The sequence below is a fragment of the Pseudorca crassidens genome, chromosome 20, assembly GCF_039906515.1.
Source record: "Pseudorca crassidens isolate mPseCra1 chromosome 20, mPseCra1.hap1, whole genome shotgun sequence".
Taxonomy (NCBI): domain Eukaryota; kingdom Metazoa; phylum Chordata; class Mammalia; order Artiodactyla; family Delphinidae; genus Pseudorca; species Pseudorca crassidens.
In genome coordinates this window covers 25,061,917-25,078,165 of record NC_090315.1, presented here as the reverse complement: position 1 = coordinate 25,078,165, position 16,249 = coordinate 25,061,917, and the positions used below count along the sequence as shown (strand labels likewise).

The window sequence follows — 16,249 nt, the reverse complement described above, 5'->3', positions numbered from 1 at the left end:
AATATAGGACTTCCTGCTGGCAACAACAAAATCCGGACACTATCCTGAGTTAATAAACTGACACATTTCTAACCAAGGTCCTATCACTGTCCCTAATAAAGCTCTCTCGCTGTCCCTATGTGAAGTCCTGAGGCTGTACCTAACTCAGAACCTGATCATGTCTTTAACTAAGATCCTATTGCTGACCCAACAAAGGCCCTGATGCACCTCCTACATCATGCCCTGACAGTGTCCCCAGCTAAGGGCCTGACGCTAGGCCTCACTCAGGCCCTGTGGCTCTCCTTAAGTCAGGCTCTGACGCTGTCCCTACCTGAAGCCCTGACACTGGTCCTAATTAAGGCCCTGATACTCTCAGTGACTAAGGTCTTGACACTACCCCTAGGTCATTTCCTGACATGATCCCTATAATTTACCCTAAGCCTGTTCCTTGCAACTGTCCTGCATCTTATGCTAACTGAAGCACTTTTGCTGTGCCTAACTCAGGCCCTGAATTCAGTCCCAAGGCTGTGACACTGTCCCTAACTGAGGCCTAGATGTTCTTCCTAAATCTGGCCCAGAACTGTCCCTCACTCAAGCCCTAACACTATTCCTAACTCAGGCCCTGACACGGTACCTAACAGAGGCCGAGATGCTAGTCCTAATTCAGGCCCTGACACTGTGTCTAACTAAGCCACTGCTGCCATCAATATCTAAAGTCCTGACATTATCCTGACCTAATATCCTGAGCCATGTCTTACCAAGGTCCTGAAACTGTCCCAAAGTAAGCCCTGACGCTGTCCCTAAGTGAGGCCCTGAGGCTGTCCCTATCAGAGGCCCTGAGAATGTCTTTAAGGAAGACCCTAATGCTGACCCAACAAAGGCCCTGATGCAGCTCCTACATCGTGCCCTGACAGTGTCCCCAGCTAAGGGCGTGACTCTAGGCCTCACTCAGTCCCTGTGGCTCTAAGTCAGGCTCTGACGCTGTCCTTACCTGAAGCCCTGACACTGGTTCTAATTTAGGCCCTGATACTCTCAGTGACTAAGGTTTTGACAGTATCCCTAGGTCATTTCCTGACACGATCCCTAAACTTTACCCTAAGCCTGTCCCTAGCAACTCTTCTGCCTCTTATGCTAACTGAAGCCCTGATGCTGTGAATACCTCAGGCCCTGAATTTAGTCCCAAGGCTGTGACACTGTCCCTAAACAAGGCCTAGATGCTCATCCTAAATCCGGCCCTGATACTGTCCCTAACTATGGCCCTAACACTCTTGCTAACACAGGCCCTGACACGGTACCTAACAGAGACCCAGATCCTATCTAAGGCCTTGACACTGTCCCTAACTAAGGCCCTACTGCCGTCAATATTTAAAGTCCTGACAGTATCCTGAGCTTATTATTTCCTGGCCCATGTTTTATTAAGGTCCTCAAACTGTCCCAAAGTAAGCCTTGACGCTGTCCCTACGTGAGGCTGTGAGGCTGTCTCTCACAGAGGCCCTGAGAATGTCTTTAACAAACCCCTTAGGCTGTTCCTACCAAGGCCCTTATGCTGCTCCTAAGTCATGCCCTGACACTGTCCCCAGCTAAGGCACTGACTCTACGCCTCACTCAGTCCCTGTCGCTCTCCCTAAGTCAGGCTCTGATGCTGTCCCTACCTGAAGCCCTGACACTGGTTCTAAATTAGGCACTGATGCTCTAAGTAACTATGGTCTTGACACTATCCCTACGTCATTTCCTGACGCTATTCCTAGACCTTAACCTAACCTTGTCTTTAGCTAATGTCGAGTCTCTTATGCTAACTAAATCCCTGATGCTGTCCCTAACTAAGACCCTGAATTTAGTCCCGAGCCCGTAAGCCTGTCTCTAACTGAGGCCTGGAGGCTGTCCTTAACAAAGGCCGTCAACTTATCTTTAACTGAGGCCCTGACACTCTCCCTAATTAAGGACTGAGGCTGTCTCTGACTAAGGCCCTGAGTCTCTCTTTAACTACTGGCCTCACTCTTTCCCTAACAAAGGTCCTGAAACTTTCCCTAAGACCCTGACACAGTCCCTAATAACTTGAGCTGTCCCTTATTACTGCCCTGATGTGGCCCATAAATGATGTACTGAAGACGGCACGAAGGTCCAGACGATGTCACTAATGACCCAACATGTCTCTTACTAAGGCCCTCAAATTACCTCTAACTGAGGCCCTAAAGATGTCCATAACTAAGGCCCTGACACTATCTCGAACTAAGACCCTCAAGTTATCTTTAACTGAGGCCATGACAGTGTCCCTAACAAAGAACCTGACACTGTCTCTAACTAAGGCCCTGAGTCTGTCTTTACCTAATGGCCTCACTCTTTCCCCAACTACTCCCTGATGCTGCCCCTACTCAAGGCCCTGACGGTGTGCCTAACTGCCTGAGCTGTCTTTCACTAATACCCTGACCCTGTCCATAACTAATGCCCTGATGATGTCCCTAACGAACAGCCTGAAGCCTCTCTTACTAAGGCCCTCAAGGTTTTCTCTGAGGCCAGGAAACTCTCCCTAATTAAGGCCTTGACACTGTCTGTAAGTAATGGCCTGATGCAGCTCCTACCTGAGATGCTGATGCTCTCACTGAGACCCTGAAGTCTCTACCTGAGAAGCTGACACTGTCTGTAACTAATTTTCTGGCTTTTTCCTTAATTAACATCCTAATTTTGTCCCTAAATAAGGCCCTGACACTGGTCCTAACTACGGCCCTGATGCTGACCCTATCTAAGGCCCTGACGATGTCCCTAATAGACTTAGATGTCCCTTACTGTTGGCCTGAACCTGTCCCTCACCAAGGCCCTGACCCTCTTCCTAACTAAGGCTGTGATGATGTCTCTACCTGAGGCACTGTCACTGTCTATAATAACGGCCGACTCTTTCCCTAACAGCCTGATGCTGTCCCTAATAGCCTCATGTATCTCTCAATAATGCCCTGATCCTGTCCATAACTAAGGCCCTGAATATGTCCCTAAGTATGTCTCTGACGCTGTCCTTAACTAAGGCCCTGATGCTCTCTCTATGTAAGGCACTGACACTATCTATAATAATGGCCTGACTCTTTCCCTAACTAATACCCTGATGTTATCGCTAATTGAGGCCCTGAAGATGTCGCTAATACGCTTAGGTGTTCCTCTCTATGACCCTGATCCTGTCCATAGCTAAGGCCCTGAATATGTCCCTAGGTAAGTCTCTGACCCTGTCCCTAACTAAGGCCCTGATGCTGTCTCTACCTCAGAATCTGAAATTCTAATGTCCTGACTCTCCCTAACTAACATCCTGACGCTGCTCCTAAGTGAGGCTCTGACACTCTTCTTAACTAAGGACTTGCCGCTGTCCCTACCTAAAACCCTGACACTGGTTCTAATTATGGCCATGATGCTGGCTCTAAGGCCCTGAAGATATCCCTAAGTAACAGCCTGAACTGTGTCTAACTAAGGCTCTCACGTTATCTCTAAGTGAAGCACTGACACTGTCCCTAACTTACGCCCTTATAGTCTAAGCTGTCACTAAATAATGCCCTGATCCTGTCCCTAAGTAAGGTCCTGAATATGTCCCTAAGTGCATCTCTGACGATGTCCTTAACAGCCTGAACTCTCTTCAAGTTATCTCTGAGGCTCTGACACTGGCCCTTCCTAAGGCCTCACCCCAGGGTTGTCCCAGGCTGCTGGGCGGTTTTCTCTTGTCCGCATCTCTAGCCAGCTGCCTGCCATCGGCCACTCTAAGATTCTGCGATACAGTGGTCCCACGTGGGATGTGCCTGTGTAGGCTCACCTGCGGGAGGAGAGTCATGGCCGCTCCACCTTCCAGGGGACTGCGGCTCAGGGTAGGAGCCTCACAGCCAGTGTCTGGACACAGGGTTCTGTGTCCTTGTTTGTTGTAATTCCCTTGGAGTTACCTCTAACATTTTTGAATGGATATCGCCCCCTCTGCATATTTATAATATAAATTATTTACCACATTAAAATCCAGGAATGACATTCTTAGAACGAGCAGGAGAACACTGGATGCCCCCCCAATGATCTATTACTTGGAGGATTTAAAATTCTAATGAGAAAACACTCACTCTCCTCACCCTCTTGGGCGTCAGCACAAGGCGGGAATCAGCCGCATCCTTTATTTATCCCTCTGATTTTCCAGAACCTTTCCTTCCAGGAGAAATCTCTGGGCTCTTCAGGAGCTGTGAGTGGTGGCCGTCAGGTAAATCTGAGACTGAAAAGCAAGAGAAAGACAGACAGAGGAGGAGATGAGAATTGGTGATGGGGAGAAGCAGGGGCGTCCTACGTTCAATCGCAGGCTGAGACTCTGGGTTAGTCTCCAGCGAAGCTAAGGACCACCAGGGTCTGGCCCCACTGGCCTTGTCACCTGGTGTGGGGACTGGGGACAGCCAACCCCCCATGGCCACTGTCAGAGAAATCAGGGAGGTGGGAGGGCACCCCTGAGAGCCAGATTGAAAATGGTCATGCTGTGAAATAATAAGATGCCCTTTCAGAAAAGTGAAGACTGTTCTCTTGGTTCTCAAAGACTTGCAAATACTCTGTGTCCTTCTGGAGGCATGCTGAAGCCTTCAGCCTTTGAGGGCAGTAATGGGAGTGCATCTGGGCTCAAAACCATCCAGCACTCACTCCCTGAGGGTGCTGAGGATGACCCGTGTCCACCCCTCGGGTGCTGTGGGGCCTGAACCCCCCTGATCACTGAGGACAGGAGGGGTCGCACAGACACGCCACTGGACCACCGGGGGCTTGGCTGCTGGGCTACAGTCCTTTATCAGATACATGGTTTGCAAACATCTTGGGCCATTTTGGATGGTGGATTATCTTATTCCTTGCTCCTTTTATACACAACTGTTTTTCATCTTGAGGAAGTCCAGTTCATGTATTTTGTCTTTTGTTGCTTGTGCTTTTGGTAGATCTAAGAAATCATGACCAAATCCAAGGTCATGAAGATTTACTCTCATGTTTTCTTCTAGGAGTTTTCTAATTTTGGTTCTTACATCTAGGCCTTCGGTTGATTTTGTATATGAGGTGGGGGGAGGTAAGGGTCCAACTTTACTCTTCTGCATGTGGGTATCCAGTTGTTCCAGAACCTGTGCTCCCTGTTTGGGAGAAAATACCTGCAAATGACGTGACCAACAAGGGCTTAATTCTAAAATATACAAACAGCTCATACAACTCAAAAGAGGAAAAAAATAAAAAAATAGGCAGAATTTTAGAAGGTCTAAATAGACATTTCTCCAAGGACATACAGATGGCCAAGAGGCACGTGAAAAGATGCTCCACATCGCTAATTATGAGAGAATGCAAATCAAAACTACAGTGAGTTATCACCCCGTAGTGGTCAGAATGGCCATCATTAAAATGTCTAGAAATAAATGCTGGAAGGGGTGTGGAGAAAAGGGAACCCTCCTACACTACTGGTGGGAATGTAAATTGATGCAGCCGCTATGGAAAACAGTATGGAGGTTCCTCAAAAACTAAAAATAGAATTACCATATGAACCAGCAATCTCACTCCTGGGCACACATCCAGACAAAACTATAATTCGAAAAGGTACGTGTACCCCAGCATTCACAGCAGCACTCTTCACAATAGCCAAGACACGGAAGCAACCTGAATGTCCCTCAACAGATGAATGGATATAGAAGATGTGGTACATATATACAATGGAATATTACTCAGCCATAAAACAGAATGAAATAATGCCATCTGGGGCTACATGGATGGACCTAGAGATTATCATACAAAGTTTAGTAAGTCAGACAGAGAACAACACATACCATGTGATATCACTTATATGTGGATTATAAAATGAGACACAAATGAACCTATCTACAGAACAAAAACACACTCACAAATATACAAAACAGACTTGTGGTTGTCAAGGGGAAGACAGGGGAGAGGGATGGATTGGGAGTTTGGGATTAGTAGATGCAAATTATTATATATAGGATGGATAAACAAGGTCTTACTGTACAGCACAGGGAACTGTATTCAATACCCTGTAATTAACCATAATGGAAAAGAATATGAAAAATATGTATGTATGTATGTTTGTATATATGAATCACTTTGCTGCACAGTAGAAATTAACACAACATTGTAGGAGCACGGACACTCCGGTCAGACTCAAGGTGACCTCTGGAGCCAGGACAGAGGCCCGGCCTCTCTGTGGGCAGGCAAACCCACACCGCACAGGCTCTGGTGCAGTACCCGTTCCGTGGGGTCTGGTGGGTGCACGCAGGTCAGCCAGTGTCTGTGTGTCTCAGCCTGTAACCACAGACCACACTGTCCTGCTCTGCTCACAAGAGCGAGGCCAATGGAGGGACAACAGGGGTGGGAACAAAGCCGGGTCATGGTCTGGCCGGGTGAGAAAGGGTCCAAGGAGCGAGAACCCGGCTGCCCTTGCCTGGTGAGCCAAGAGCTGACGTCCACCCTATGGGCAGCTCCTCTCCCCACGTCCCGAGGTAAAGCTACCTTTCCTGCACCCTGGGCAGTGTCATTCCCGTGTATACAGCAGGACACACAGCAGTGCACGCAGCAGGCCTGATGCCTGCCCTTGCCATGTACTTGGGGGCTTCCTGAGGGTGGAACATCCCGACAGGACACGGGCCGACCCTGGGGAGGATGTAGGGGTGAAGCGTTTGGGAGCCTCTGGAGGGGATCCTCACCTGTCTGCACAGGTGGACTGAGGACACCAACCAAGGGTGAGCAGGTGGGGAGCCCCGCAAGGGTCCTAGGACTTCCCAATATAAAGGACTTCCCTTTCCTCCCTGTTGTGGATGACTTGGATGTGGTCGAAACGGCGGGATTTTGGAAGTTCAATTTTCCACATCATTCCACCAAAAAATACTGTTAGAAATAATAAATGAATTCAGTAAAGACACAAAATCAGTACACACAACTCAACTGCATCTCTAAACACTAATAATGAACCATCAGAAAGAGAAAAAAACCCTATTTACAACCGCATCAAAAAGAACAAAATACCAAGGAATAAATTTAACCGAGGATGTGAAAGACCTGAAAACTTTAAGACACTCATGAAGACATTGAAGAAGACACAAGTCGGTGGAAAGACTCCCCGTGCTCACGGAATGCAAGAAGTACTGTTGCTAAAATGTCCATTCTACCCAAAGCAGTGCACACAGGGAAGGCAGGCCGTCCTGAAATTCCAATGGTGTTTTTCACAGAAATGGAGCAAATCCTCCTAAGATGTGTGTGGAGCCACAAAGGACCCCGAAGAGCCAAGGCGACCCTGAGAAAGGAGAACGGGCCGCAGGCATCTCCCTCCCTGACTTCACACTTCATCACGAAGCTACAGTCCCCAAAACAGTGCGGAACTGGCGCAAAACAGGCGCACAGACCAGAGCGACGGGACAGAGAGCCCAGAACACATCCTGCACGGTGGGGGGGGGGGGGGGGGGAGGGGTCCATTAAGTTACGACAAGGGGGCCAAGGACACACCAAGCGGAAGGGCAGCCCCACGGTAAACGGCGCGGGGAAGATTGCACACCCCATAACCCACGCGGCTCCACCGCACACCAGCCTGACCAAAAACCCAGCTTTGCACACCAAGGCCTTCCTGGGTCGCATGAAGACGGACCCCGCAGCCATCAGTCGCCCCCAGGAAGCTTCTCCCCACTGTTCCTCACTGTCTCCTCACCTGTTCCTCCGGTGTTGCCTGCGTCCTCAGGAAACCCAGCTCCCGCCAGCGTGGACGCAGCCCCACGTTGTCCTGAAGCCGAAACCACAGCGACTCCTTAAGGAGACCGAGCGCCCGTCAGCAGCCACAACCCGGCGGTGCCTGAGGAGACCCAACTCCCCTCAGCTGCGCTCAGAGCGGGGTCCGCGGGGAACGCGCATGCGCTGTGGGTCACAGAGGCGGGATCAGCTCCACCCTGTGGTCGGTGCGGGAAGTGCAGGCCGCCCCTCCCTCACGGGTCACTGGAGACAGAGACCCTGCTGGCAGAACTGCTGAACCCATTAAATGGTGGAAATCAAACAAATGAAGACAATATCCCATAGCTTCTCCAAAGTAGTTAGGGAACAATGAATTGGAAACCATATGGAATAAGATGAATGTAGACACGAGCTTTACAACTTACACCAAATTCACTCAAAATGATTCAGAGACAAGTTTGAAATGCAAAACTATTCAAAATTATAGGAGAAAACATAAAAGAAAATTGATATGAGCTTGGGCTTGGTCATGGCCATCACAAGCTTTGTGGTTTTAACACACAACACAAAAAAGGAGTCCAGAAAGAAAAACAAGGGATTCTGTGGACTTTATAAAATTAAAGATTTCTACTGTGTGAAAAACCTCATTCAGAAAATCAAAAGACAACACACACTGGGGGAAAAAAACTGCAAACATATCTAATAAAGAATTTGTCTCAAAATATACAAAGAACTACAACACAACCCCATTAAAAATAGGGAAAGCTCTAAATAGACACCTGGTCAAAGAAGGTACAGAGATAGTATACAAAACTATGCCCAGGACTGTGGGGCAGAGAAACAGTGGTCCAGTTCAACTCCCTGAGTCATGTGTGACCCAGGACTAGTCCTGTCCTTCCTGGAAGCCTCAGAGTGATGGGGAGGGAGGAAGGGGAAGAGGGCGGATTCTGCTTAAACCTAACTCTAACCCCGACCACTCTCACCACTTTCATTCAACATGGTCTAGGAAGTCCTAGACATATAATTACATGCGAAAAAGAAATAAAAGGAATCCAATGGCAGAGGAAAAAGTAAAACTGTCACTGTTTGTAGATGAGATGATGCTTTATATTTCATTTATTTATTCATTCATTTATTTATTCTGGTTTCGCTGGGTCTTAGTTGTGACAGGTGAGCTCCTTAGTTGTGGCAGGCATGTGGGATCTAGTTCCCTGACCAGGGATTGAACCCACGCCCCCTCCATTGGGAGTGCGGAGTATTAACCTCTGGACCACTGGGGAAGTCCCGACATGATGTTTTATTTAGAAAATCCTTCAGATGACCCCCCAAAACAAATAGAAATCATTGGAAAATTCAGTTAAGTTGCAGGATACAAAATTAACCTATAGAAATCAGTTGCATCTCTATCCACTGGCAACAAACTTTCAGAATGAGAAATTAAGAAAACAAACCCATTGACAGTGGTATTAACAAAAATGAAATACCTAGGAATACATCTAACCCAGGAGGTAAAAGACCTGTACTCAGAAAACTGGAAGACACTGATGAAAGAAACTGGAGACGACACAAATGGACAGATATAATGTGTTCATGGACTGGGAGAATTCATATTGTTAAAATGATTCCACACCCCAGAGCAATCTAGAGATTTGATGCCATTCTTATCAAAATACCAATGGAATTGTATGAGAACTAGAACAAAGAATTCTGATATGTGTAAGGAAACAGAAAAGAACCTGAATAGTCAATACGATCTTAAGAAAGAAGAACAAACTTGGACATATCACACTCCCTGTTTCAAACTAGACGACATATGTAGAGTAATCAAGACAGTATGGTATAGGAACAAAAGAAACAGATCCATAGAACTATGGAACAGAACTGAGAGCCCCAAAATAAACATCCATGGAACAGAACTGAGAGCCCCAAAATAAACATAGGCATATATGGTCAATTCATCTATGACAAAGGAGGTGAGACTATACAATGGGGAAAAGATAGCCTCTTCAATGAATGGTGGTGGGAAAACTGGACAACTACATTCACAAGAATCAAACTGGAATCCTTTCTTATACCACCTACACAAGCAACCTCAAAATGAATCAAATACTTCAATGTAAGACCTGAAGCCATAAAGCTCCTTGAAGAAAACATAAGTAGTCTGCTCTTTGACATCCGTCTTAGCAATATTTTCTGGATCTGTCTCCTCAACAAGAGGAACAAAAGCAGAATAAACCAATGGGACTCCATCCAACTTTAAAGCTTTTCAATGGCAAAGGAAACCATCCACAAAATGAAGAGGCAGCCTACCGAACGTGAGAAAATAGTTGCAAACAATATGTCTGAAAAGGGGTCCATATCCAAAATAGATGAAGAACTCACACAACTGAACCTCCAAAAACCCAAAACCCAATTAAAACATGGGACCAAACATTTTTCCAAAGAGTACTTACAGATGGCCAAGAGACATACGAAAAGATGACCAATATCACTTATCATCAGGGAAACGCACATCAAAAGAACAATGAGATTATCACCTCACACCTAAAAATTTGGCTATCGTCCAAAAGACGACACTGTACCTAACAAAGGCTCTGATGCTCCTCCTAAGTCAGACCCTGACACTGTCTCTAAGACCCTGCGGCCATCAATATCTAAAGTCCTGACATTACCTTGAGCTAAATCCTGACCCATGTCTTACCAAGGTCGTGAAACTGTCCCAAAGTAAGCCCTGACGCTCTCCCTAAGTGAGGCCCTGAGGATGTCCCGATCAGAGGCCCTGAGAATGTCTTTTACAAAGACCCTAAGGCTGATCTTACAGAGGCCCTTATACTACTCCTACGTCATGCCCTGACACTGTCCCTCACTCAGGCTCTAAAGATAGGCCTCACTTAGGCCCTGTTTCCGTACCTTAGTTAGGGTCTGACGCTGACCCTACATCAAGCCCTGACACTGGTCCTGATTAAGCCCCTGACACTGGACCTAATTAAGGCCCTGTTGCTCTCAATCACTAAGGTCTTCACGCTATCCCTAGCTCATTTCCTGACACTGTCCCTGGCCTGGAAGGTGACTCTGTCGTGAGCTAATTTCCTGCCTCTTATCCTCACAGAAGTCCTAATGCTCTCCCTAACTAAGGCCCAGATTAGTCCTAACTCAGGCCCCCACACTGTCTCTAACTAAGGCCCGGAATATATCCCTAATATAGGACCTGCTGCCGGCAATAACTAAAATCCGGACACTATCCTGAGTTAAGAATCTGACCCATTTCTAACCAAGGTCCTGACGCTGTCCCTAAGAAAGCCCTGTCTCTGTCTCTAAGTGAAGGTCTGAGGCTCTGCCTAACTCAGACCCTGAAGCTATGCCTACCTGAGGCCTTGAGGCTGTGACTACATTTGGCCCTTATCATGCCTTTAACTAAGGCCCTGTTGCTGACCCAACAAAGGCCCTGATGCAGCTCCTAGATCATGCCCTGACAGTGTCCCCAGCTAAGGGTCTGACGCTAGGCCTCACTCAGGCCCTATGGCTCTCCCTAAGTCAGGCTCTGATGCTGTCCCCACCTGAAGCCCTGACACTTGTTCTAATTAAACCCCAGATACTCTCAGGGACTAAGGCCTTGACACTACCCCTAGGTCATTTCCTGACACGATCCCTAGACTTCACGCTAAGCCTGGCTCTTGTAACTGTCCTGACTCTTATGCTAACTGAAGCCATTATGCTGTGACTAACTCAGGCCCTGAATTTAGTCCCAAGGCCGTGACTCTGTCCCTAACTGAGGCCTAGATGCTCTTCCTAAATCTGGCCCATAACTGTCCCTCACTAAACCCTAACACTACTCCTAACTCAGGCCCTGACACGGTACCTAATAGAGGCCCAGATGCTAGTCCTAATACAGGCCCTGACATGTGTCTATCTAAGGCCCTGCTGCCGACAATATCTGAAGTCCTGACATTATCCTGACCTAATATCCTGAGCCATGTCTTACCAAGGTCCTGAAACTATCCCAAAGTAAGCCCTGAGGCTGTCCCTATCAGAGGCCCTGAGAAGGTCTTTAACGAAGACCCTAATGCTGATCCTACAGAGGCCCTTATACTACTCCTAACTCATGCCCTGACACTGTCCCTCACTCAGGCCCTAAACACAGGCCTCACTTAGGCCCTGTTGCCGTATCTTAGTTAGGCTCTGACGCTATCCCTACGTCAAGACCTGACACTGGTACTGGTTAAGTTCCTGACACTGGTCCTATCTAAGGGACTGATGCTCTCAATCACTAAGGTCTTCACGCTATCCCTAGCTCATTTCCACACATTATCCCTGGCCTGGAACCTGACTGTGTCCCGAGGTAATTTCCTGCCTCTTATCCTCACAGAAGCCCTAATGCTCTCCCTAACTAATGCCAAGACTAGTCCTAACTCGGGCCCTCCCACTGTCTCTAACTAATGCCCGGAATCTGTCCCTAATATAGGCCCTGCTTCCGGCAATAAGTAAAATCCGGACACTATCCTGAGCTAATATCCTGGCCCATTTCTAACCAAGGGCCTGAAACTGTCCCTAAGAAAGCCCTGTCGCTTTCCCTAAGTGAAGGCCTGAGGCTATGCCTAACTCAGGCCCTGAAGCTATGCCTACCTGAGGCCTTGAGGGTGTGACAACCTCAGGCCCTGATCATGTCTTCAACTAAGACCCTATTGCTGACCCAACAAAGGCCCTGATGCAGCTCCTACATCATGCCCTGACAGGGTGCCCAGCTAAGGGCCTGACGCTAGGCCTCACTCAGGCCCTGTCACTCTCCCTACGTCAGGCACTGGCGCTGTCTCTACCTGCAGCCACGATACTGCTTCTAAATAAGGCCCTGATACTCTCAGTGACTAAGGTCTTGACACTATCCCTAGCTCATTTCCTGACACGATCCGTAAACTTTAACCTAAAACTTGGCTTAAAAAATGTCCTGCCCCTTATGCTAATTGAAGCCCTTACTCTGTGCCTAACACAGACACTGAATTTAGGCCCAGGGCCATGACACTGTCACTAACTAAGGCCTAGATGCTCGTCCTAAATCCGGCCCAGAACTGTCCCTCACGAAACCCTAACACTATTCCTAACTCAGGCCCTGACACGGTACCTAACAGAGGCCCAGATGCTAGTCCTAACACAGGCCCTGACACTGTCTCTAACTAAGGCCCTCATACCATTAATATCAAATGTCCTGACACTATGCTGAGCTCATTTCCTCACCCATCTCTTACCAAGATCCTGAAACTCTCTGAAAGTAAGCCCTGACGCTGTTCCTAAGTGCAACCCTGAGGCTGTCCCTAACAGAGGCCCTGATAATGGCTTTAACAAAGCCCCTGAGGCTGATCCTACTGAGGCCCTTATGCTGCTCCGAAGTCATGCCCTGATATTATCCCTAGCTAAGGCCCTGACACTAGGCCTCACTCAAGCCCTGTCACTCTTCCTAAGTCCGGCTCTGACCCTGTCCCTACCTGAAGTCCTGATACTGGTCCTAAATTAGGCCCTGATGCTCTAAGTAACTGAAGTCTTGGCACTATTCCTAGGTCATGTCCTGACACTATCCCTAGACCTTAACCTAACCTTGCCTTTAACTAATGTCGAGCCTCTTATGCTAACTAAATCCCTGATGCTGTCCCTAAGGCCCAGAAATTAGTCCCGAGGCCGTGACGCTGCCCCTAACTGAGGCCTTGAGGCTTCTCGTAACTCAGGCCCTGACACAACCCCTAACTCAGTCCCTGACACTGTACCTAACAAAGGCTCTGATGCTCCTCCTAAGTCAGGCCCTGACACTGTCTCTAAGGCCCTGCTGCCATCAATCTCTAAAGTCCTGACATTATCCTGAGCTGATATCCTGACCCATGTCTTACCAAGGTCCTGAAACTGTCCCAAAGTAACCCCTGACGCTGTCCCTAAGTGAGGCCCTGAGGATGTCCCGATCAGAGGCCCAGAGAATGTCTTTTACGAAGACCCTAAGGCTGATCCTACAGAGGCACTTATACTACTCCTACGTCATGCCCTAACACTGTCCCTCACTCAGGCCCTAAAGATAAGCCTCACTTAGGCCCTCTTGCCGTATCCTTAGTTAGGCTCTGACGCTGTCACTACATCAAGCCCTGATACTGGTCCTGATTAAGGCCTTGACACTGGTCTTAACTAATGCCCTGATGCTCTCAATAACTAAGGTCTTCACGCTATCCCTCGCTCATTTCCTGACACTATCCCTGTCCTGGAAGCCGACTCTGTCCCGAACTCATTTCCTGCCCCTTATCCTCACAGAAGCCCTACTGCTCTCCCTAAATAAGGCCCAGACTAGTCCTAACTAGGGCCCTGACACTGTCTCTAAATAAGGCCGGGAATCTGTTCCTAATATAGGTCCTGTTCCCGGCAATAACTGAAATCCGGACACTATCCTCAGCTAATATCCTGACCCGTCTCTAACCAAGGGCCTGACACTCTCCCTAAGAAAGCCCTGTCACTGTCCCTAAGTGAAGGTCTGAGGCTGTACCTAACTCAGGCCCTGAAGCAAGGCCTACTTGAGGCCTTGAAGCTGTGACCACATCAGGCTCTGATCATGTCTTTAACTAAGACCCTATTGCTGACCCAACAAAGGCCCTGATGCAGCTCCTACATCATGCCCTGACAGGGTGCCCAGCTAAGGACCTGACGCTAGGCCTCACTCAGGCCCTGTTGCTCTCCCTAAGTCAAGCAATGGAGCTGTCCCTACCTGAAGAAATGATACTGTTTCTACATAAGGTCCTGATACTCTCACTGACTAAGGTCTTTTCACCAACCCTAGGTCATTTCTTGACACGATTCATAAACTTTATCCTAAACTTAGCCCTAGCAACTGTCCTGCCTCTTATGCTAATTGAAGCCCTTACTCTGTGCCTACCACAGACACTGAATTTAGGGCCAAGGCCATGAAACAGTCCCTAACTGAGGCCTAGATGCTCGTCCTAATTCTGGCCCAGAACTGTCCCTTACGAAAGCCCTAACATTATTCCTAACTCACGCCCTGACACGGTACCTAACAGAGGTCCAGATGCTAGTCCTAACGCAGGCCCTGACACTGTGTGTAACTATGCCCCGGCTGCCGTTGATATTTAATGTCATGACATTATCCAGAGATAATATTATGACCCAAGTCTAACCAAGGTCCTGAAACTGTCCCAAAATAAGCCCTGATGCTGTCCCTAAGTGAGGCCCTGAGGCTGTCCGTATGCAACACTAGAAATCCTAGAGCGGGTGGCCCGGAGCACTGTAGCTATGGGATCTAGGCCACAGTGAACTAACACCAGAGGGCCCACATCATGAAACTGTGAGCAACCCAGAAGGTTGGACCTCAGAGCACAAGGTCGGCATTCCCATGGGGATGGGAACCTGGCAGGAGTGTCCTCGCACCACTGGGCCCACATGAGAAAATATGGGGAGGCCATCAGTTAGGGCCTGACGCCAGAGGATCCTCATCACCGAGGAGAAGAGGCTCCCAGCAGGTTCCAACTGACACCTGAGGGCTCACGTCACCAAGGCGACATGTGCCAGGGAGGAATGACCTCAGAGCAGAGGGCCCACCTCACAGAACGGTGAGAAACGCAGCCTGGATCAGATTCTCACCAGAGGGCCCACATCACCAAGGGGATGAGAACGAGGCAGGAGTGTCCTCACACCAGTGGGGCCACATCATCAAAAGTTGAAGAACCCAGCACATGTGACCTCAAAGCAGAGGACCCACAACAGCAATGTGCTTGGAGTGAAGCAGGCAGGAGGAGCCTCAAAAAAGAGGGCCGATAGAATAAAAAAGGTGAGGAATCCAGCAGTTGGAACCTCCGTGCTGGCGGCCCAGCAAACCGAGGCTATGGGATCCAGGCCGGAGTGAACTCACACCAGAAGGCCCACATCATGAAACTGTGCGAAACCCAGCCATTGGGAGCTCACAGCAGAGGGCCCACATCCCCATGTTGATGGGAACCTGTCAGGAGTGTCCTCGAACCACTGGGTGCACATCCGACAATGTGGGGAGCCAAGCAGTTAGGGCCTGACGCCAGAGGGCCCTCATTACCGAGGGGAGGAGTCTCCCAGCAGGCTACAACTGACACGAGAGGACCCACGTCGCAAAGGCGGAGTGTGCCAGCCAAGCAGGAGTGACCTCACAGCAGAGGGCCCAACTCATAAAAGGCTGAGATACCCAGCCAGGATCAGACTCCCACCAGAGGGCCCACATCACCAAGGGGATGGGAACCAGACAGGAGTGTCCTCACACCACTGCGGCCACACCATCGAAAGGTGAGGAATCCAGCACATGTGGACTCAAACCTGAGGACCCACATCACCAAGGGGTTCTGAGCGAGGCATGCTGGAGAAAGCTCACAACTCAGGGCCCATAGAATATAAAAGGTGAGGAAACTAGCAGTTGGCACCTCCCAGCAGGTGGCCCAGAGCGCCGAGGCTACGGCATTCAGGCCGCAGTGAACTCACACCAGAGGGCCCACATCATGGAATTGAGCAACCCAGACTTTGGGACCTCAGAGAAGAAGGCCCACATCCCCAAGGGGATGGGATGCTGGCAGGGGTT

General features: G+C 48.8%; 1 long non-coding RNA gene across 4 annotated transcripts in view; it reads right to left on the bottom strand.

The window, feature by feature from the left end:
* The window catches only part of LOC137215053 (uncharacterized), a 262,346-nt gene that overhangs the window by 126,958 nt on the left and 119,139 nt on the right, over nucleotides 1-16,249 (bottom strand). For 2 of the 4 annotated variants that reach the window (XR_010939140.1, XR_010939137.1), the window contains exons 8-9: nucleotides 7,655-7,795; nucleotides 4,059-4,204 (exon numbers count right to left, since the gene is read on the bottom strand). This is a non-coding gene — a long non-coding RNA (uncharacterized lncRNA). The remainder of the gene's footprint in view (nucleotides 1-4,058; nucleotides 4,205-7,654; nucleotides 7,796-16,249) is intronic. The other 2 variants (XR_010939138.1, XR_010939139.1) reach the window with 1 other exon arrangement.